The sequence below is a fragment of the Emys orbicularis genome, chromosome 3 (assembly GCF_028017835.1).
Source record: "Emys orbicularis isolate rEmyOrb1 chromosome 3, rEmyOrb1.hap1, whole genome shotgun sequence".
Taxonomy (NCBI): Eukaryota; Metazoa; Chordata; order Testudines; family Emydidae; genus Emys; species Emys orbicularis.
This window is the reverse complement of record NC_088685.1, coordinates 29,804,876-29,829,363: the sequence shown is the minus strand read 5'-3', so window position 1 is coordinate 29,829,363 and position 24,488 is coordinate 29,804,876.

Here is a 24,488-nt window from a genome sequence, read left to right as displayed (position 1 = left end):
TGGTTCAACCTCAACCAGAAAGTACTATAATTAGTCCAGTTGACGGTCAACAATGTACCACTCAAGGTTGCAAACCAATTTTGCTACCTACGCAGTGTCCACTCAGGAGATGCAGTGATTGTCGAAAACATTATGATGTGCAGCCAACAATGCCTTTGGAAAACTTCAGCATAATTTCTGGAATAAACACAGCATCAGAATGTAAACAAAAATTGGTGTTTACCAATCCATCATCACCATACTTCTCTATTGCTGTGATATGTGGACTACTACTCAACGCCACATCAAATGCTTGGACCAATTCCACCTATTATGTCTACGGAAGATAATGGAAATTAAATGACAAGACTTGGTGCCAAACACTGAGATCTTTGAGTGCTGCAACTTCACAGGCAAGCTTTTATAGTGAGAGTGCAGTCACATGGTCAGTGGATCTGACAGTAGAATACTGACGGCTGACTTTTTTTATAGCAAATTGCAGACTGGAACTCATTTTAGGGGCTGTAACTTTTATGTTGAAATGTTTCCACTTAATACTAAATTTGTTAAACTTAAGGGAGCACTAACACCCAACGTAGTTGTCAGGTTCAAGACTTTAACTTTACAGAAAACTTATGTAGTAGAGGGCTAGTAGGTGACTCTTTGAATGATAAAAGCAAACTTTTATTAAAAAGGAATGATTATTAAGCAAAGAAGCATGCGATTACCACTTACACAATACTACAATTACACTATTTCATCTTTGAGTGCAAGTATATCAATGGGTGATCAGTCCACTGAGAACTGAATGAGCCTTATAATCCTGGAACCTAATAGTATCATTTTTATGTTAATTGGAGTGTCCCAATAATTTAGCAAGGCCACTCCTTTTATAATCCATTAAAATCTTAATTAACAGTAAACAACACTTACCATAACTACATTTCTGCCACCTTCTTATCTCTTTACTTAAATTATGTACATTATTAAAATTAATGTCTGTACCAATATCCTTCCATACTATCAATATAGATAATTCTCAAACACTCATTAAAAACTTTGCCAATTATAACGAAAACATAACCACAACATAACCTTGGCTCCTGTCCTTCATAACTTCACTTTTACAGTCTCCAACTTATCTCTATCTTTCTCACACTAGCAGCGTCAATTTTTCCCATACACTTTGGTTAATTTAGGCCCAAATCGTAATTTAAATGTAACATAGGCTACAGGGGAGACCAAGCTAATGCTGAAAAGACACTTTCAAGGCCAACTTCCAATCTTGCAATGTTGACCTCAATACCTGAGAGCTCTTAGCTCATGACATGATCCGATGGCGGCAGCAGCTCTGCCACCTCAGACTGAAAGATTTTGAGAGCTTGCAGATTGCTGCAAACAGGGAGAGACGTGGGGTATAAAGCTAGAAGTAGTCTTCACCTGTAGAACTTTTGGATGATGCTGAAGGACCAAAATTTGTCTAGTGTCCCATCTCAGGGCCCACTGTAGCTCATCTGTCAAACTCAATGGGAGACTCCAATATCTTTTAACTAGCTAGTTACACATACAGAGGACTCCTGTAACAGGTTCTGCTTCTTTGGATAAACAATATAGATCATAGAATCATAGGACTGGAAGGGACCTTGAGAGGTCATCTACTACAGACCCCTGCACTCATGGCAGGGCCAAGTATTATCTAGATGATCCCTGACAGGCGTTTGTCTAACCTGCTCTTCAAAATCTCCGATGATGGAGAATCCACAACCTCCCTAGACACTTATTCCAGTGCTTAAGTACTCTGACAGGAAGTTTTTCCTGATGTCCAACCAAAACCACCCTTACTACAATTTAAGCGCATTGCCTCTTGTCCTATCCTCAGAGGTTAAGAACAATTTTTCTCCCTCCTCCTTGTAACAACCTTTTTATGTACATGAAAACTGTTATGTCCCCTCTGTCTTCTTTTCTCCAGACTAAGCAAACCCAATTTTTTCAATCTTCCCTCATAGGTCATGTGCTCTAGACGTTTAATCATTGTTGTTGCTCTTCTCTGGACTCTCTCCAATTTGTCCACATCTTTCCTGAAATGTGGTGCCCAGAACTGGACACAATACTCCAGTTGAAGCCTAATCAGCGCAGAGTAGAGCAGAAGAATTACTTCACATGTCTTGCTTACAACACTCATGGTAATGCATCCTAGAATGTTTGCTTCTCTTCTTCCTCCCCCCCCCAAAAAAAACCCATATTACACCATTGACTCATATTTAGCTTGTGGTCCGCTATGCCCCCCAGATCCCTTTCCGCAGTACTCCTTCCTAGGCAATCATTTCCCATTTTGTATGTGTGTAACTGATTGTTCCTTTCTAAGTGGAGTACTTTGCATTTGTTCTTATTGAATTTCATCTTCAGACCATTTCTTCAGATCATTTTGAGTTTTAATCCTATCCTCCAAAGCACTTGCAACCCCTCGCAGCTTGGTATCGTCCACAAACTTTATAAGTGTACTCTCTATTCCATTATCTAAAACATTGATGAAGATATTGAACAGAACCAGACCCAGAATTGATCCTTCCAGAACCCCACTTGACATGGCCTTCAACCTTGACTGTGAACCACTGATAACTACTCTCTGGGAATGGTTTTCCAACCAGTTATGCACCCACCTTATAGTAGCTCCATCTAGGTTCTATTTCCTTAGTTTGTTTATGAGAAGGTCATGCAAGTAAGGCTTTTGATACTGACTAAAATCAAGATATACCACATCTACCACTTCTCCCCACCCACAAGGCTTGTTACTCTGTCAAAAGAGCTATTATGTTGGTTTGTCATGATTTGTTTTTGACTAATCCATGCTGACTGTTACTGATCACCTTATTATCTTTTTGATGGTTGCAAATTGATTGCTTAATTATTTGTTCCATTATCTTTCCGGCTACAGCAGTTAAACTGACTAGTCTGTAATTCCCTGGGTTGTCCTTATTTCCCTTTTTATAGATGGGCACTATAATTGCCCTTTTCCAGTCTTCTGGAATGTCTCCCATCTTCCATGACTTTGAAAAGTCAATTGCTAATGGCTGAATCAGCTCCTTGAGTATTCTAGGATGCCTTTCATCAGGCCCTGGTGACTTGAAGACCTCTAACATGTCTAAGTAATTTTTTGACTTGTTTTCCCTATTTTAGCCTCTCTTGTCGCTATACAGGCAGCAGTATGCTTTCAGGACAAATTATTCAACAGGATTTCACTTTGTTTATGCACAAAATCATCATGTCCAATTTTATCAACAGAAGTTAAAACTGTTTTGGGCTAATCCTACAACCAGTGCTAAGTACTGATGAAAAGTGGAATTTGCAGTTTATTAGTTCCTTCCTCTGGTAAATTCCTCATACCAATGCCCTCAATCATTCTCTCCCCATCCACATCCGTAGCTTGGTATTTTGCATTAGAGCCCTCCTGTTTACAACAACATCTCCTGGAAAAGGAAATCCACATTTAAAAAAACCAATCAACCCACCCAATTTACATCTAACAAGAAATGCAAGTCTTTGTTCAGGATTTAGGGGTTATGGTGGGGGAAAGAGTGGGTTGTTGGTTTTAAATTTTTCTTAGGGCTCATGTTCACAGTTTGGATTTGGGAAGTCTTAAATTTTCCACACTTGATTTAGTAGTAACAGTGATCAATAACAATCAGCATGGATTTGTCAAAAACAAATCATGTCAAACCAACATAATAACTTTCTTTGACAGGGTAACAAGCCTTGTGGACAGGAGGGAGATGGTAGATATGGTATATCATGACTTTAGTAAGGCTTTTGATATTGTCTTGCATGACCATCTCATAAACAAACTAGGGCAATGCAACCTTGATGGAGCTACTATAAGGTGGGTGCATAACTGGTTGGAAAGTAGTTGTCAGTGGTTCAGTCATGCTGGAAGTACATGAGTGGGGGTCCCGAAGGGATCAGTTCTGGGTCCAATTCTGTTCAATATTTTCATCAATGATTTAGAGAGTACACTTATAAAGTTTGTGGACAATACCAAGCTGGGAGGGGTTGCAAGTGTTTTGGAGGATAGGATTATAATTCAAAATGATCTGGAGAAATGGTCTGAAGTAAATAAGATGAAATTCAATAAGGACAAATGCAAAGTGTTCCTTAAGTGGAGTAATCAATTGCGCACGTACAAAATGGGAAATGACTGCCTAGGAATGAGTATTGCAGAAAGGGATCTGGGGGTCATAGTGGACCACAAGCTAAATAGGAGTCAACAGTGTAATGCTGTTGCGAAAAAAGCAGATCTCCTTCTGGGATGTATTAGCAGGAGTGTTGTAAGCAAGGCACAAAAAGTAATTCTGCTGCTCTAGTCTGCACTGATTAGGCCTTAGCTGGAGTATTGTAGCCAGGTCTGGGTGCCACATTTCAGGAAGATGTGGACAAATTGGAGAGTGTCCAGAGAAGAGCAACAAAAATGATTTAAGGTCTAGAAAACATGACCTATGAGGGAAGATTGGAAAAAATGGGTTTGTTTAGTCTGGAAAAGAGAAAACAGAGAGGGAATGTAACAGTTTTCAAGTATGTAAAAGATTGTTACAAAGAGAAGGAAGAAAAATGTTTGCTCTTAACCTCTGAGGATAGGACAAGAAGAAATGGGCTTAAATTGCAGCTAGGGTGGTTTAGGTTGGACATTAGGAAAAACCTCTTGTCAGGGTGGTTAAGCACTGGAATAAATTGCTTAGGGAGGTTGTGGAATCGCCATCATGGGAGATTTTTAAGAGCAGGTTAGACAAACACCTGTCAGGAATGGTCTAGATCAAGGGTTCTCAAACTGGGGGTTGCAACCCCCTAAGGGTGTCACAAGATTATTACATGGGGGGGGGGGGTTTGCAAGCTGTCAGCCTCCACCCTAAACACCACTTCACCTTCAGCATTTATAATAGTGTTAAATATAAAGAAATGGCTTTAATTTATAAGGGGGGGGGTCATACTCAGATGCTTGATGTGTGAAAGGGGTCACCAGTACAAATGTTTGAGAACCACTGGTCTAGATAATACTTAATTTTGCCAGGAGTGCAGGGGACTGGACTAAATGATCTCTTGAGGTCTTTCCAGTCCTATGATTCTATGAAATCAGAACAGTGACAAAAGATTTTCGCTGCCTAGATTTAGTATTATATTGCAGCAGAATGAAGCTGCATATAGTAGTTTCTTCTGCCACTGCTGTGCCTTCTGCCTCTTTTTTTTCCCCTAGGTCTAATCAAGTGGAAATTCTAAGAGCCCATGGATCTTTACAAAATGAGTAGAGAATAACCCCAGTGTCCTCTCCATTCACACTCTCAATACAAAAACACGTTCTAATTCTAAACCTGCATGTGAACTACTGTTGAAACATAATAGCAGCACTGTTGGCCTACAGGGCTACTGCACTACCTATGTTTAACTCATTATTTTGTAAAGCATTTGGTAATACCCAGAGTTTGAAAAGCCCCATGAACAATTCAATTTTATTGCAGTCAATGTGAAAGAATGATACGCAATTCCGGATATGTTAGTTTTCTTCCTCACTTTTGTCATTCTAGAGGTTATGGGATACCTAAATTAACTAGAAAAACAGCAATCAGGGGCTAATTGAAAACTGTCACCATTTTGGACACTCGAGAGTAGTATGGATACAGTAGCTCTGAAGACTTTCTGTCCCCAAGTGGTATGTGATTAGTCACTGGCACACATCTATCTGGAGATACAATGTATGCTACAGACATGCAGGGGCGAATCAAATAGTGTTTGGGTGGGGGGGTGGGGTATTGTTATTTACAATACCAGCAACAATGAAGAACGCAGTTTAGAGCAAAATCAATCAGTTAATTCCCACAGGGAGCTCCTGTGCTGCATGTGTATTCAGCTTTGGGCACTGAAATCACCATTGTAATATGTATGGGTCTTCTTCAGGCATTATGAACAAATGCATGGTCCTTCACTCTAGTCTAAGTGAGAGCAATATGGCAGGAGAGATCACTTGATCATTACCTGTTAGGTTCACTCCCTCTGGGGCACCTGGCATTGGCCACTGTCGGTAGACAAGATACTGCACTAGATGGACCTTTGGTTTGACCCAGTACGGCCGTTCTTATGTCCTTATGAATGATGACGACCAAGACCAAGGAAGAGAAAAGCAGCACATAGATTACAACAAAGCTAACGGGACAAACATTTCAAAAGTGACTAATGGTTCTGGGTGCCTGGATTTTGTATTTATTTATTTATTTTAAGATGCCTAGTTTGAGAACTTAAGAGACTTCTCAGAATTGTTACCCTTCTAGATATCTCAAGTTGAGCACCTAAATATCCAGGCTGCCAAAGTCATTAGTCACTTTTGAAAATGTAGGCCACTATGATTCACATATGTGATGTAGAAAGTTTGCACCTTCCAGACATTGTTTTTTAATTCATTTGCACTTGTTTTCATTTTGATCTGAGAATGAGGTAGGGGAAGGTGGAGGTCAGTGGTGAGAAATAAGGTGAAAGGAGTGGGTTTAGAGTAGGGTGACCAGATGTCTTGATTTTATAGGGACAGTCCCGATATTGGGGGCTTTTTCTTATATAGGTGCGGTGCCTATTTTATATACACTCTTGCTCTCGCTCTCTGTATTTTTCACACTTGTTATCTGGTCACTCTAGTTTAGAGGGGGAATTTGAAGGACATGGAGGATGCTTGGGAAAGTGAGGACTTGATCCCCAAAGCTCATTGAAATCAACAGGAGTATTTTTAATGGCCTTCATCAGGCTTTGAATTAAAGCCAAAGAAAAGAGCAAGCTTAGAAAAGTGGGGCGTTTGCCAGGTCCAAGATGTGGAATAGGAAGTAACAAAGACAGAGATGAAGGCTGTTTGTTTAACTTTTTCCTTACATTCCCTCCATACTTATTTTTGCATACTCTGTGCTTCTGGGGAATAAAAAAGTGAAGAGGGGTGGTTGTTGCAATATTTTGAGCCCATTCGAAAACAAGAAAGCACCAGATATATCACGAGGGAACCTATTCTTGAGAGACTATCCGCTTGGTTTTCCAGATCCCATGCACTTGGATATCTCAAATATGCATCCAGACTTGAAGGTGACTACCCCAACTGAAACTTCAAGCCTTTAGCTCTCAAAAAATCCAGGTGATGACAAAGCAGGAGTGAAGCACCATACGTAAGTGACCCAATAGAGTTTGATTTTGATCTCATTAATGCCAGTATAAATCAGGATTTACTCCCATGAAGTCATTGGAGTTACACCAATATAAAAGATGGATGATCAGACATATATAAGGTGCATCTAGATGGAAAGTTAGTGTACAGCCAGCTAAGGTGTAAATCTACAGTGCACTAGCCATCTCTGTGGACCCTGCTGTACTCCTAAAGTGGAGCAGTTCAAATCACACTAGGGAACTGTTAGTGTGCAGTAGAAGGGTCCACACAACCAGTTGCATGTGCCTGGCCAGCTAGTGCACTGTAGATTCACAGCTCAGCTTGCCGTGAACTGTCCAGAGAGGGCCATACTCTACAAGCTTCATTTGCATTTCTAAAACTTAAAATGGAAAGTTGGGTTGATACTTGTTTCCAAAGCATGTACAATGTTTGACAATTATTAGTGAAACTCCAAGTAACTCACCTTAAATTCATCCCTTTGATTCCTTTTTCATCCCATCAACTCAAGATTTATCAGAGCTGCGAACTTTCAACACTACTTTATCATTCCCCAGCATTCTGCACTATAAAGTATGACCTGTCCAAACTGCCTTCATTCCATACAACCTGCCTCAGAAAAATCCTCGTATTTTTTGGCCCAGAACAATCTCAAACCAAGATCTATTGACACAGTGCAGCCAAGAGGATCTGAGCACCATCATTGCCAGGAGGCGTTGGAGATGGATTGGTCATGTGCTTTGGATGGAAACTGATTCCATCACAGAGTAGCAATAAGATGGATACCTGAAGGCAAGCAAAAACAAGGCTGCCCGAAAACAACATTGTGAACTGCTGTGGAAGCCGAGCTGAAAAAGCTGGGGCACAGCTGGGGAACCATTGAAAGACTTGCCAGAAACACAGGAGTGGAGGAGCTTCATCACTGCCCTAAATGCCAGCGGCGTAATAGGAACATGATGATGATGATGATTCCTTTTTCACTGGCCGCCATTTTTGTTCCTCTGTTAACCCACTGTCCTCTCCCCATTATCAGAAGCTGCATCCCATCAATTCTTTGAAGGCAAGGTTGCCAAAAACATAGCACTCATTTTGGAGAAATTGGGGTAGGCGGTGTTCAAAATTAGGCTAGCTTGAATCATCTGTGCCAACTCCATGAGTGCAGCCAGCTTCTTCCCTTCCCCCCCCCCCCCAAGCATCTCCATCTGCCACAGATCAGCTGTTTTGTGGTGGTAGGAGGCGCTGGGGGCAGGGGGAGTAGTGGAGATGGGGTGCTCCCGGGGGAGGGGGCAAAATGGAGCAGGAAGAGGTGCAGTGGATGCTTGGGGTGGAGAGAGGATGGGGCTTGGAGGAAGGGGTGGAGTTGGGTGGGGGCAGGGCCAGAGCAGGGTTTGAGCACCCCCGAAGCAAGGAGGAAGCTGGCAGTTGTGGTTTGAACCCTAATTATAGAGTAGCTACCACTGCTTCAGAATACAGTATAATTTCCTCTTTAGTTAGTGCTTTATGCCAACTAAATTGCATTACAAGAGCATTTGTGATGGGTATGGAGCCTGCCTTGGGTTGTTAACTGCAAGAAAAGCAAAATACCTAACACAGCCCTCTGATTTAATATAGCTTTAATCAATACTTGGTGAGACCAAATCATACATGTGTAGGCCATATGCCCTCCCAATTTTGTGTCCATATTGCACAATTTAATGATGATTTCACTGGGAGATGTGGGTGGTAAAGGGAAGGTCCGCATCTTACAGCATCAGTTTCTAACAGAAAAGCACCAGCTTTACTATAATATTTCTCAGAATTATCATAATCAGATTATTCCAAGAACATATATGGTTGACCTTGTTGCTTTAATTGGTCTAGGTTACTAAATCTAACCATATAGACCTCAATACTGGATATTTATTATGAAACAAAGTAAAAATAACTACTAAACATCAGCATTGTTTTTCCTAGTGTGGTTGCAGAACCTGTCTTCCCATTCAGTGATGCAATATGTGCTAATAATTGCTCTTGATCAGTACACTGTATTGTTAGTTGGCCACTGGGATTGCACTTGGATTGAAAAATGTGAAACCATATGCATTTATTGAGTATAATAGACTGCTTTGTGTGTAAATTACATCTATTTGGCTGCAGCCTGCAAGATAGAACACTTAATCTAAAAAAAAACCCTAATAATCACAAACCAGAAATTCATCACTGTAACTCATTTATGTGGTGCACATTATGAATTAAAAAATAAACACTGTAGGAGAAGTCCCCATAGCTTTTTAACCTATCCACAGTGGATCATAATTTAACAGCTGAACAACTGTGATATTACTTTATTAATGGATTGTACGCACAAGTTACAACTGCACTGATAAATTGTGTGTGTATATATATGTATATATGTGTGTATATAAATAAAATATATGGCAAATGATGGAAACCCAGTTTAAAAAAACATGTGGCTATTGAAATTCATTCTTTCAGCTTGGGACTCTTGTGTTCCTTTCTATAAGGAAAAGTGAGCACAATTAAACATCAGTCATCTTCAGTTGTAAGGCCTGAACCTGCTCTTTCTCAAGTTAGTAGCAAAATTCTGCTCTACTTGTATGGCAGTATGATCTGGTCCTGATAGTAAATTCTAAAGCATAATATGTAGTTTACTTATACAGACGAGGCTATGTTATTTGATGGCATTGACTGACTAAGAGCTCCAACCTAACATAAGATCCAGCAGCTTACTGAAAGAAGCTAATTCCAAAGCAACAAACAAATTAATGTAAATAGTGTGTGGGGCTAAAAGAGATGGGAGTTAAGCAGCTATGTACCTTTGTGAATCCCACCCCAAATCCTGAAACTCAGTTGGCTTGGGTGTTGGTAAAACAAGTTCCTGAGTCTGGACAGGAGTAGTGATCCACACTGCTCTTACATGAGGTTTAGCTCAAGCAAGTCACACTATTTGTTGCCCTACTGAGCGTAGCTATCCCAACTAGAGCTAGTCAGGAAAAAAATTGGCCAAGCAGTTTTTCATCAGAACTTGGTTTCATGAAAAATTTTGAAATTTTGTTTTTCATCCTGATTTGGGATGGAAAAATGTTTTGACGTTTTGAAATTGTTTTCTGACCAGCTCTAATTCCAACCCCTGAACCCATCCATTGCCCCTTCTAGGCATTCTAGTTCAGAGACTTCACAGAATACAAGGTTGGGTGCACGAGTTTTATCTACAGCCTGCTTCCCCTTGAGCAAAGATAATTTGTTAGGGCCTTGCACACCCATGCAATAAGCCACAGGACTTTGATATACATTTTCACTTCTGTTTAACTTTTTCAAAGATAATGCCCTATGCATACTACCAAAAGCTTCACTGAGAAAATGATTGCACATACTTGATCTTACAAACATGCACATACTTAATTTTACATGTGATTAGTCCCATTAACCAAAATGGGATTATTCATGTGTGTAATGTTAAGCACTTGTATAAGTGGGTGCAAGCTTAAGGCCTAAAAATCTGTCATATGAAAGCTCTAACTCTCACAGAAAGGTCATGCTGCTTTTGATAAACAGAAGCGAGTGATATCAAAAAACCTGAGCTAATCCAGTTCATGGACATCTGGTGGGGGGGACAACTGGCAAGTCAAGTGAGGATTTAACAGAATTAAAGCTGTCTCGTTCCTAAGAATATTACACTTGACGCTTTCTCCCTTCATCCTGAAGTCCATGAGAAAATTCTGATCAAGGTTTATCTTTGGATGTGCCAGTAGTGTGTACAGCAGATAACTCTAGTGACATTTTAAAAATGTGAATTTTTGCCAGGCTCTAGATATATGAACAGTGAAAGGCATGTAAATAGCTTCACACTATCATAGAAATCAGGATACAATATCAAACCATAGGTTCATCTATTCCAGCACATTACTCCCAGCAGTAGCCAAGGTCTACAGCCTCTGGAACCTAACTGCCACTGAGTCTTAAAACCCCTGATGAGTTGTCACTTACCTAGGTACTTACATTCCCATGGCTCCTATATTTCCACTCATGAGAAGTGAAAAATTGCCTAGATCCTGATACCAAGCTGCTTGTAGCCCTAGTCTCAGTACTATTCTTGAACTGGGCGTTTCCCTGCCTGTACCCCTAGCAGGGCCTAATCTGGTAGGCATTCTCAGACCATAACTACCAGTTCAAGTCCTGCACAAAAGACAGCCAGGATGACCAGATCTAGAATTTTGGGGATTGGCTGACTGCATGTATCCCAGAACACACAATAACCCAGTATTTAGAGCACTTTCCTGGGCTGTGGGAGACTTGGATTTCAATTTCCATTCTGTGTGGTTTGAAGCAGAGAGTTCAAGTTGGGTCTCCCATATTCCAAGTGAGTGCCATAATGCCCAGGCTACTGGTTATATTGGGGAGGGGCTTCTGCAGAGGCTGTTCCACTTTGTATAACTAGCTAGATAATCATTAAGAACAAATATTCACTGAGAGAGAAATTGACTCTATAGCCTGGTTGTTGCAGTGCTCACCTGGTAGGTAGGAGACTCAGGTCCCTGCATTTGAAAACAGGTGGTCTACATTCCTGGTGAGTGCCCTGCCCACTGCTCTATTAGTTACAATGGGGTTGTTGCTCTGTCTCCTCTTTTTTTTTTGGTGAGAAAGGATTGACACTTTAAGGGGCAGGGCTTAGGTTATGTCTCTGTCCTTGGTGGCCTCCCCACTCAGCCTGCTGACTTCTATGAACCCCATTCCTAGGCACCCAACTCTACCCATGCATTGTATATGGCACTTGGGCATCTAATCTGGGGATGAGGATTCCAGTGAGGTGGCAGGGCATCTAAAATTTAAGCACTGCAATGTTGAGTGATACTCCTAAGTGCTTTTGTGGCTCTAGTCCCAATATTTCATACTTCAGTAGGTCTCTCACACATACATGTGCTGCAATTAGACAGATTTGCAATTACTGTATTATCCTTAACTAGAAAATTATTTCCTGACCCCTGCAGGTGATTGTTTTACATTATCTAGAAATTATTTGGTCTTTTCTAAAAATCCGTCCCCAATTTTGGTTTGTTGTATACAGCTCAACCACAGGTTGGTAGGGAAAGAGTTAACTCTGAGTGCAGATGCAAGATTTCAGGGCTTTTTCCAGCTTCAAGGAATTAATTTCCTCAGCATCCCTTAAGAGGGATGTGCTGTGGAAAAGCTGGAATCTTTGACTCGGAGACAATGGGGTAAGGTCTCTTGAAAGAGATTGTGCGATGGGGAAAAATCTAGTAGGGTGGTTTCTGCTTCCTTCTGCCTCAGAATATCACTGGATTGAGTCACACTTGAGTCCTCTGCTTTCGTCCTGGCTGAAGCAAGCCCAGACCTCAAGGCTAATCGTTTCAAAGAGGACTAGTGATTTTGGGGGTCTTCAATGTTTGGATGCCAAAGTTAAGGCCATTTAAGGGGCCTGATTATCAAAACGACTATTAAAATAACCCACTGACAGTGACTGCTACAAACACTGTACAAAATTTCCTTCTGTTGGCTTCAAGTGCCCTTTAAGTTCATTGATTCTTTTTTGTTCTTTATAGAATGGTGATGCAATGCATAAAAAGGGAGGACTGATCACTTATCACTGTGCCCTTTAAATGACTTATGCCCTTTCTCTTTTCCTTTATATACAACTATAAGTAATTCATATTTAGCAAGTCAGTATGTTCAGTAAAACTTTCAATAAGACTTAGGTATCTAAAGTCACTTTTAAAATGGGAGTTAAGAGCTTAAGTCACATAGGGACTTTTGAAAATGTTACCATTGTCTCAATATGCACATCACAACTAAATGGTCCGTTAAACAGAGGATAAATGATCATGCAAGCAAGAAAAATATGGGTCCATTTTGTAAAGGATGGGGGCAGGCAGACTTATCTGCAGCTAAGTTTTCTAGTTCAATTGTTCTATGACATGCAATATTGATAAGCAGAACTTATGTTGGATGTCACAATGGCCTTTAATGTATTAGACACCACTGATGCATTTCTGTAAGACTTGTCTTACAGCTATGTGATGGAAAATTCTAAAAGACTCTTTAAAATGAAATGGGTGCTCTACTCAATTGTGAACACCATACTAATTCAGGTTCTTCTCCCAATGTAAGAAATAAACCCTCCCTATTTCTTCCCCACTCCCCCACCCCCCAAAAAAGGGAGTGAGAGAGGGACTAGAATAGGTTCATTAACAGGTTCAAACCGTTGTGGTAGTACATTCACCAGCAGTAACTTTAGTAGTTACACCATGTCACAGGGCTGAATTTAGCTCATAGTGTTTGTCCAATACAATCAAATTATAGGAGATGACTACAGCTTTGGTTATATGTTCATATTTTTATTTGAATAATGCCAACGGTGTGTTAAATGCTTTAAAGACAGGAATGGACCTGCAAATTACTCTTTGTTGTCAAATGCCTGAACCATACCGAGCTCCACTGCTTTCAATGGGGCTCTGTGTAAGAGAAGGGGTCTGCATGTGTGAATTAACTTGTAAGTCCATTCTAACTAGATAACACGCTCACACAAGGAAGAGAGAATGGGATGCAACAAAAAAGAGAATGGGTGGAGCTGTTTGTCTTGTTAGTGCCATGAACTTTTATTTAGATTTGTTTCTAAGGGTATGTCTACCTCACACAAGACTGGAAGGGATTAAATTGGCTAGGTGGGCCAATTAACTCCAAAGGCTTCATTGGGAGGAGGAGCCAGGGAGCAGGGAATTGATTGAGAAGGGGCTCAGCTGGGCAGGAATGGGGGTGGGGATGTCATAAATCCAGGGAGCAGACAGCAGAAAGGAGCTTTAGGGGAGTAGTCAACAGTCACTCACTGAGAGGAGGAAGCATGGGCTGGCAAACCAGGTTGGGAGAGCCAGGAGATAGAACTGCAAAGTAGGAAGGAGTACAGGAGAAGAGCAACATGGTCTGGGAGAGAGCAGGCCACTGTTGCTAGAAAGAGGATCCCTGGACTGGAACCCACTGTAGAGGGCAGGCCCAGGTTCCCCTTCCAGCCACTGGAAGAGTGGCACAGTGAGAGTAGTGAAGAGAAGACTGCCAATTTGTTTAGTGGGACTTTGATACTCCCGGAAGTGGAAAATGTATGTGACTCATCTGGAGGGTAGTCTCAAAAAGAAGGCTGCAGTTCCTGGAGTGAGAGGGGCCACTGGGCAAGACAGGACAGGAGAAGACACTCCCAGAAGGTGGTGCAACACTTGGCCTGGCCAGGAGGAGGCTCTACTAATGGTGAGTGGACACCATGATAGTATGCTTTAGGGAACATTAGGAAAGATAATCTGTTATCTATCTTGTTAATATTTGTAATACTCATAACACCTAGGGTTTCTAGACATCTTTATAAATAATTGACTTGCCAAAGAAATCCTTGAGCTCCGCTGAAGTTCAGTACCAGGGAGGATAGATGTTTATGTTGTATTACAAGATAAAATAGAATGAAGATTGGGAACATGCAGACTAGTGATGGGTGTGTGAACATTCAGAATAGTTGAGATGTGTGTGCTTCATGGGCAGGTCAATGTAGAGCTTTGGACTGATATATAACTTTTTTTCTAAAATTGATAGCACTTGGAAAAGTAGCATTTCTGGTGAGGAAAGGAAACGGGAAATTTTGATGATGATTTTCACTTTTATTCTGGGACATCCTGCTGCTTGAAATTTATCTTCACCAGAATAAAAAATCCAATATTGGATCTTTCGCTAAAAATGAAAGTGAAATGGATATTTTCCACTCAGAAATACTATTCTTTTCAAGTGGAATATCAGCAAAAATGTGCAGGCTTTAAAAACAAAACAAAACACTAGTTTTGCAGAATTGGGGAGGAGGAAATGAGTACCTCAGCATTCTGAGATTTTCAGTTTTATGGGAAATACTTTTGCATAGACCTAATCTTGAAGAAACTGACTCTGTCCTGTGTCCACCAACCCACAACACCATAGAAGCCAAGGGGTCTACATGTGAGTACTGATGTTTCCTTCCATAGGATTCCTTGTATTATCATAAGACTGGCCATACTGGGTCAGACCAAAGCTCCATCTAGCCCAGTATCTTGTCTTCCAACAGTGGCCAATGCCAGGTGCTCCAGAGGGAATGAACAGAACATATAATCACCAAATGATCCATCCCCTGTTGCCCATTCCCAGCTTCTGGAAAACAGAGGCTAGGGACACCATCCCTGCCCATCCTGGCTAATATCTATCAGGATCTATAACCCATTGGTATGTAGCAGTTCAGGTCTGAGATACAAGGCCAGTATTTAGGGCTTGATCCAATTACACTGAACTCAGTGGGAGTCTTTCAATTGATTTCATTATTCATTGGATCAGGTCCCTTGAGGTTTATCAAATCCCAGATATTTCATTATTCAGTCCAGTGATCAAAATCTGAGAGCTTTGTTTAAACTGATGGTGAGAATGTTGTAATACATTCTCAAGGACATTGCACTGTTGGACAGGCTCTGCAGATAAATCTCTCTTGCTGGGGAGTGTCTATGTATGAAAGCTAGTAAGGGAATTGGAAATGCCAACAGAAAATATGTTTAGTTACCACTTACTGAAATGTAGACTTTTCTATACTGAAAGAGCCCACTTATAACTAGCTGATCATATTCACCATCTGGTTCCAAAAAGGTGCCAAGCTAAGGGAGATTTGCACTTCAAACATCTTTCAGAATGGAAGTTGTTTATGCATTAATTAATTAATCAATTAATATAATCCTCACTTTTAGAATTAAGAACATTCTATTTGCTATGCTCTGAGAACTCATTCTGATTTTGCTTGCCTTGAACGGCAAACCAGGTAAAAATAGAGATAATAAACAGAAGACATTTCCTACTCTTTTCGTGAAATGCTATTAGCACTTCCTAAGCAAAAACTCTGCTGATTAAACTGGTTGGGATTGTTTCATGAAATGTGTTTTTCCATCAGAAAATTCTGTTTTAATAAAACAAACTTTTTTGTGGAAGCTTAACATTTGTTGGGAAGGTTTCCTCAGGTCCAGGATGGAATTCAGGTCAAGAGAGAGACACATTACAGAACAGTCAATGGCCCAGTAGAGAGAAGAGGCTATGGAGCAAGTCTGTCTGGCCCAATGAATATTTAATTATATACAAAGTGGAACAGGTCCAACAGGAGAACTGACTTTATAGTCCAGTGGTCAGTGCACTCTCATGGGATATGGAAGACCTAAATTATAGTCCCTGCTCTGCCTGATTCAGCGTAAAGTGCCCTCATCACCAGGCTATTGGTTATTTTGGGGTCTTTTTGTATCTCGCTTTTTTCACACACAAAAATTAGAATGCCACAGTTTCATCCTCATGCAGAATAAAAACAAATGCTGAAACCTCATATTTTTGTTTTTCAAAATGGAATTATTGCTTTCCAGACATCTCTGGTCTTCGCTGTCATAAATCGGAAGTACTATATGGGTGCAAGAAGTGACTGGAAATTAGTCTGTAATTTTTTATTCTTGTGCAAATGATCTTGCATTATTGGTAGCTCCCTAAGTATATTATATAGTAGGTGGGGAAAACAGTTTTTCACAAATAGATACAAACAAGTGCAAAAAAACCATTGTGTTGTAGCAGAAGTGAATTCAGAGATTCTTGTTTTCTTCCTTTAGGATCACAATGTGATTTTTCTGTCAAAAAGTGGGATGTGGCTGGAGCCAGAGACAGAATCCAAATGTCAGAGCCAAAGTCAGAAATCAGAGCTGGGGTATGTGGAGTGAGGTAAGGCAGGAACAAGGCTCAGTCCAGAGCAGGAGCAGGGCTGGGAACAAGCATTTGATATCACAGCCATGGACAAATGCTCTGAGCAGCTACCAAAATGCTGCTGCTGGGCTTAAGAGCTGGTCTGCTGACTCTTCCAACCAATCAGGTGGGGTGTAGCCAATTAGGCATCCCACTAGTGGCCAGCTGTGCTCTTTCTGTTGCCTGGAGACTGGCTCTGCTCTCATAGGAATCCAGTGTTGCCTGTTATGAGAATTGTCTGAAAGGCAGCATCTCTCTGATAGCTAACATAAAGAACACCAGCTAGTGGAATTTCTTAATATTCAAGATTCATTTATGTAGCATTGCTCATAAATTTCTAGGTTCAATAAAGTTGTTTGTTGTTATGCATTGCAAATAGCTTCCTGATTTAGCAGCTCTTAACATTGTCTTAATACTATCAATCAATGTTATGTTAATCCAGCAATTATAGCTTATCTATTTCAGCGTATGACCATAAACTGAACTGGAATGTAAGTGAGCGACTTTTGGCTACAAGTGCTTGGACTCAATGAAAGGGAAATCTGCCAAACACTTATGCACACCAGTAACTTCATTCATATGAGATAAATTGTACACAAGTGTTTACAGAATTACAGCCTGGGATTGTTGGAAGGATTATGCAGAGAGCTGCTTTTAAAATGGCTGAAGAGAGAGCTGCTAGAGAGAGTGCTGTTCTGATCCCTACCAGTCCTTGGAAACCTTTTCTTTTATTTCATAAAATAGCATTTTTTAAGAAAATCCAAAAGGATGATGTGTGGTTCTTCAGTCATAACCCATTTCAATATAGCATCCCAGCAAGTCATATTTTTATAAAAGCAACATCTTCATCCAAGAAGTCTTAAACTTTCTTCCTGCTGGATGCATGTTGCTTTAGAAACACACTCTTATTATTACATTTCTTAAGTGTGCCCATTCATCAAAGCTAATGTAAAGTAGCCCTGGGATCTGTCAATCAGCTACTTGTTCCCTTGTATTGTTAACTGAGATTCTTAGCGTTGGTGGACTCAGTCAGTAAAATAACAAGCAAAGGGGAAAAAACCACCAAAAAGCAATGCCAACTCTTAAAAGCTTTGTGATATTGTGTGTTTGTCTTAAAGCCCCAGCTCCTGGAGTGTCATCTTTTTCTTTCTTTTTTAAAAGTTTCTAGCCTTCAGAGTTTGCTGGAAAAAATCTTTAAAATATGACACCCAGTGAACCCTAAAGGGTTAACACCCGAATTTAAATGTTAAAAAAAAAAAAAAAACAAAACCCTCATGATATTCTGTGGCCTGACTCATGACCTTTGGATGCTCAGGGTCAGTAATACTAAAAAAGTTCCCAACCCTATTCTTAAGAATCACTTTAGGTACCAGAACCTTCAGTAGGAATGGAGAAGTTTATTTTTTTCATAAAATGACTTTGTTTAAAAAGTACATTTTACTTTGTACTATCTTTAAAAATTAGGAATCAAATTACTGGTAAGAGAGTGACTATACAAAGGAGATTACACAATGTTAATATGGGAGTGATTATTCTAATCATTGTGACATGTTTCTGAGCATGCCCAGTGTAAAGGTAGGTGTTTCCAAAAACCTATACTGACTGACAGTTGAGTACTCAGGCATTTGATAGATTTGCAATACCTTTTTCCCTGTCAACCTGGCTTCTAGCTACTGAACTTTGCATAGTTTAAAATGTTCTATTGAACTAAAGATGGAAAAAACGCTTGAAAAGGAAACTACCGGTAAATGGATCAATGACTGTTTTTAAGTAACAGCCTGAAATGTTTCCAATTGCCCCACAGACTACATAAAAATAATCTACAGCAGAAGCAATGAGATTCTTCCATGTCAGAGTCCAAAAGACTTGCAGTATAGAATGCCTTTGTATGGGAAAAGGAAAAAGAGAGGATTTGCCACAGTTTATGGATAGGTCTGAGAGAGATTGTGATCCCATTCAAATGTTGTTGATGACACAATTTTTCTTATACTCCGTATGAGCTAGTGCATAATGGACTGACTTAGAACTCAAATATGTGAATTTGGGGAATTCTTGTGGTTTTTAATATAAGAGAGGCTTCTACATGGAGCACATAATAACCAAGTGAGGTGAAGACAACTGTGGGAATCCCTACCAAAATGCAGGATGGGTAAAGAAGTAGAAGGTGATCATCTGTATTACATTGTGTGGGGATGAAGTAAAAGACAATTGGGTTTTCCTGGCAGAGTGTGCCAGGTAAACATGGGGGGAAATGCCCAAACCAGGTAGACTACAATCCAAATGAAGCGCTGAACCAGATTAAACTACATACATAAGTATGTAAGTAGAGCTACTGTGTAAATAAAACATAACTTGGGCTTTATTTTACAAATGTATGATATTTAAATGAATATTTTGGTTTTGCCATATTTATATATCACAAATTATAACCTAGGAATTAGAAGGCCATCAAGCAAGGTGTTAAGTATCAGCCAGCCATAAAATGTGCTGTTAGTCTATTACCAAAAATAAGACATTTTACAGTATCCTATATATAGTAAGGAATGCAGAAAACATTCAGAACTTGCTAATAATTGGTTCAAATGAAGCTTTCTAGTTAATAGATGACTTGAAAATGAGTATTTTTCACATCTCAAGACCTTTACACCTCATTATTCCTATGTCTTGAAATAAATGCCAGAAAAGTATTTTACCTGCATCAGTCTTACCAAGAGACCTTTCCATATAGCTACAGTAGAGATACTGACCTTTCTCTACGTTAATGCTTGATGCTCTAGCAGTCTTATGGTCAAGCTAATAAATACCTGTATTTGTCTGTGCAATAGGGATAATGACGAGTCAGGCTGGCAACAAGCTTTGGAACTAAGTGGACAAAATTGTTTGTATCATTAGTGCAAATGCAAAATATGACCATTGTGTACACTATATCACCAAAATTGTAAGAAACAACACTATGGGGAATTTCTTCAAGACACACTATGGGCTATCTCAGAGATACCCATTCAAGCAAATCTAGATATTTGCAAAAGAACATTGTTTCTTTCCCCCTAGTATTTATCAGAAGAAAAACAAATATTTATATTCCTCTTGCTATTTAATAATACAAGTTAACTTAAAGTAATCAAGTTCAAGGCCAGCAGGGAGTACTAGATCATCTAATCCAGAGGTTCCCAAACTTGGTTTGCGGCTTGTTCAGGGTAAGCCCCTGGCGAGCCATGAGACACTTTGTTTACCTGAATGTCTGCAGGTACAGCTGCTCGCAGCTCCCAGTGGTCGCGGTTCGCCCTTCCTGGCCAGTGGGAGCTGCAGGAAGTGGTGGCCTGGCCCGTGTCGCCGCTTCCTGCAGCTCCCATTGGCCAGGAACGGTGAACCACGGCTGCTGTGAGCGGCCATACCTGCGGACGTTCAGTTAAACAAAGCATCTCCCATCTCGCCAGGGGCTTACCCTGAACAAGCCATGAACCAAGTTTGGGAACCCCGAATCTGACCTCATGAAGATCACTGTCCATCACCACCATCCATGCACTAACCCCAACAGTGGAACAACTTTTAAATAGCCTTTTTTCAAAGCACATTATTATGATGGATTCACATTTTTACCCTCACTTTACATATGAAGAAACCAAATGACAAACAGGAGAAATGACTTGCCTAAGGTACCTCAACCAGCAGCTAATGGAACTGGAACTAAACTTACTCTCCTAACTCTGTCTGGTGCCTACAAAGACAGAATCTATTTAGCCAATTTCTCCTCTCTTAATTTGAGGGTTGGAGACGGCAGGACCTATATCTAGGAAGGGTAGTCTTGTACTGGCCTGCACGGTTCTGCCACAGACTTCCTGTATGACCTTCCAGAAGTCACTGTCTCTCTGTGCCTCAATTTTCCGTCTATAAAATGTGGGTAAATAGCACTTTCCTACCTCACAGAGGTGTTGAAGATAAGTACATTAAAGCTTGTGAGGTGCTCAGATAGTAATGAGGGCCATATAAGTACCTATGATGCAGAGAGTGAAATCACCTCTGGTTATGGCATTATAAATCCTGTAAGGAGCTTTTGTATATCTTTAGAATAAATGCCAGATGTTAACACAGACAGCAGTATGAATCTTCTCTGTAAAGCACCTAGCATGTGGATGGAGCTATATAAATTAGTTGTCATCATCCTCATCACACAAAATAAAGTATGTTTGTGAAATGTTGCTACAGTGGTTACAGTGTAGCAATATGAATGGCAGTTTTTTGTGGGTAAACAATATTAAATTGAAACCCATAATACCATAGAACTTGGCTGTCAGAATAATATATTTTGGTAAAGACTCCTATAGAAGGTTGATACTGCATGATACAGGCTTCTGTGCCGTTTATCAGTGAGGTTAGTATATTTTGGCGCTGGGGGGTGTGATTCTCATCTCAAGAAGATATATTAGCACTAGCTTTCATCAAACTAGTGGGCTAAAAATAGAATGTAGTCACAGCAGCGGGAGCACAGGCTAGCCACCCCGATTACATACTCATCTGAGACCCTAATCACATACTTGGGCAGCTAGCTTGCCCGGCTGCTTGTGCTGCTGTGGCTATGTGCTATTTTTAGTATGCTAGCTCAATGAGTGCTAGTGTGAGTTGGGAGTCACATTCTTAACTCCAAGTGTCACTAGACCCCACATTGCAATGGTTTTATTATAAATACACTAACCACTTGAAGTCTAGAGTACGAAAAGTAAGATCCCAGTGTTTTTTGAAAGGTCCTGATGTCCATTAGCTGGTGGTAAAATGTGGGGTATCATCTGTTTGGGGGGGGAAATGGAAATACTTCTAGACTGTTCAGGGATGTTGAGGATAGAAACAAAGACTGAGGTGCTCAGATCCTATGGTGACGAAGGCCATAAAAGTACCAGAGATGATTTAAAAAACAAACAAAGTTTGACTCTGAGCAGGATATTTTTGCTGCTGTTCCACATTATTAAGGGCCCAGTTCTGCAATCCTTACTCAAATATTATTTTTAAAACCCTGTTGAACTATTTAAACTTTTTTCTTTGACCAGGAGTTGTATTCTTTTAGCAACTTGACAATGTTGTATATAGCAGCTAAAAAGAAAATTTCTTTTGTATATTTGTGAGCAGACTTTTCAAGCCATAGATATTATTTGTCCATTTAAAATTTAGATGAGGAATACCAAAAAAGATACTTTTTGCACATCTAGTGGAGTGTATTGGCTCTTTAAGGCTATTTATGGCTTCCCTGTTCCAGAAGTTTTGGAGCACACCGGTCATGGGAATGGCAGAGGCAGATGCTGTGAGAGAAGAGGTGGTCCTGGGATAATAATTAGAAAGGCAAGAAAACAGGCTACTGTTTCTTTAAGAGCCCAGGACCAGGAGCCTTGTTGTATAAGATAGGACCAGGCTCTCAGCCAACCAGGACTAGGGAAGCAGGGCAACATCTAATCTGTGTTTTTTCCTTATAATGGGGGAGTCACTATCAGGAGAAGGACTGTTTGCTTGCAGACCTCTCCTGGGCAAGGGGAGAAAGGACTGAAGTGTTTTGACCTGGCCTCCTAGGGTATGTCTACATGGGGTACAAGGTATACAAAGCAGAGAAAAACCTGCAACTGGTCCATGCCGGCCAACTGACTCTCACAGGGCTCAAGCTGCGGGGCTGTTTGATTGCTGTGTAGAATTCCGGGCTCAGGCGGGAGTCCGTGCTCTAGCACCCTGCAAGGTGGGAGGGTCTCAGAGCTCAGTTTCCAGCCTGAACCCAGAAGTCTACACAGCAATGTTGACTGATAGAGGCCAGCCATGGGTTTTTCTTTGCTGTGTAGACATTGTACCCCAGAGGAGATGTCTCGGAGGAAAGAAGCTTATTATAAAGGTGTCATTTTGAGTTCTGTTTGCTTTAAAAAAACTTTGTTGCCAGTCTCAATAAACTCAGGCAAGGTTTATTTAAATGGGCCAGCTGGGAGAAGCCCACTTAGGGGCCGCAGCCTGCTACAATCCACTTTAAAATATTTGACACCATGTGGTAGTGCATCTATCTGGTTTAAAACATACCACACACATAGTGTGATTGTTTACCCCTGTGCACAGGGAGTGTAAAATACTCTGACTCTAGTTTGATAATAGAGAAGTCAACACTCCTGTATGTGCTAGACTACAGCAGTACTTAAACTCAGAGCACAATTCTGATTTCAGAGCCTATTATTGTTTCTGAAGAAATGTTAAATGAGGGTATTAGAGGTTTGGAATTAGTGAGCTATGAGACCCTCAGGACTTCTACAATGCAGTCTTACAAAGCTAATCCTATACAGCATTAAATTGCTCTAGTGTCCTTGAGGACTTTGAATTTCAAGTAAGCTAATTCATGACCATCGTTTAAGTGCACAGATCTGCTACCACTTCTGATTTAATATAGCTGTCTTATTACCAGAAATGGACAAATTTTGCTTATTTTACATTAAAGACATCAATATCTATATTAAAATGGATTGTTATTACACTCCATTAATCTAAAATCAATGTGATATATACCAGACTGACATTGTTTGATTACAACATGGCCTCCTTCCAAGTATACTTCTGCTGGGGAGGATGTTTTTCAGGATTTTTTTTTAAGCAGAATAGATGTATCTGGGTCTCAGAACAGCAAGGATTGTTTCTTTGATGTTTGTTTTCATTGCGCACCACACTAAAAAGTCAGTCATAACCCAAAAACACTTCTTTACTACTATATTTACTATAAACATCAGCAAGTTGAATTTGATATTGGTGAGTCAGCTTTTATGTCTTGGAAATTTATTTTCTCAACAACCAATAATAATAATTTGTATTACTGTAGCACCCGGAGGCCTTTAGAACTTTATTTGTATTAGGTGCTGTACAGATATATAGCATCATGAGATGGTTCTTAATGTAAAGATAAGAATTTGGCATACCTTTTGATTGGAAGTCCATGTGGCCCAGAATGCTTGCTTCTATATAATTATTTGTACTGTGGTAGCAACTAGGGAACCTAATCAAGATTAGCATCCATTTCTGTGAGGAACTCTAAAAATATAGAATAAGAGAGTGCCTTTGCCCTGAAGAGTTTGCAGCCTAAATAGAAAAGAAATACAAAAGTGTATCTGGGAAGGGGGTGATTCAAGTATATATCTTAATCTCACCATCATTCTTTAGAAATAAATCATGGTTTTTCAAACTCCTTTTAGTTTTGTTAGTCTGTCCCAATTCAGCAGGATGCAGCCCGGTCTAGCCGTGTCAGTCCCAGGATATTAGAGAGAAGAGGTGGGTGAGATAATATCTTTTATTGAACCAACTTCTGTTGGTGAGAGAGACAAGCTTTCAAGCCACATAAAGCTGCTCCTGGTCTGGGAAAGATATTCCAAGTGTCATAGCAAAATGCAAGGTTGACCAGATTGCTTTGCATAAGCAGTTAGAACATATTGTAAGAGACCATTCAAGGTAATGGCCAATTAACATCTCCACAACCATAGGACAAAAAGAGGGGGTATTGGGTTACAGATAGTTGTAATAAAACATGTGTTGAGTCCATGATTTTTAGGCT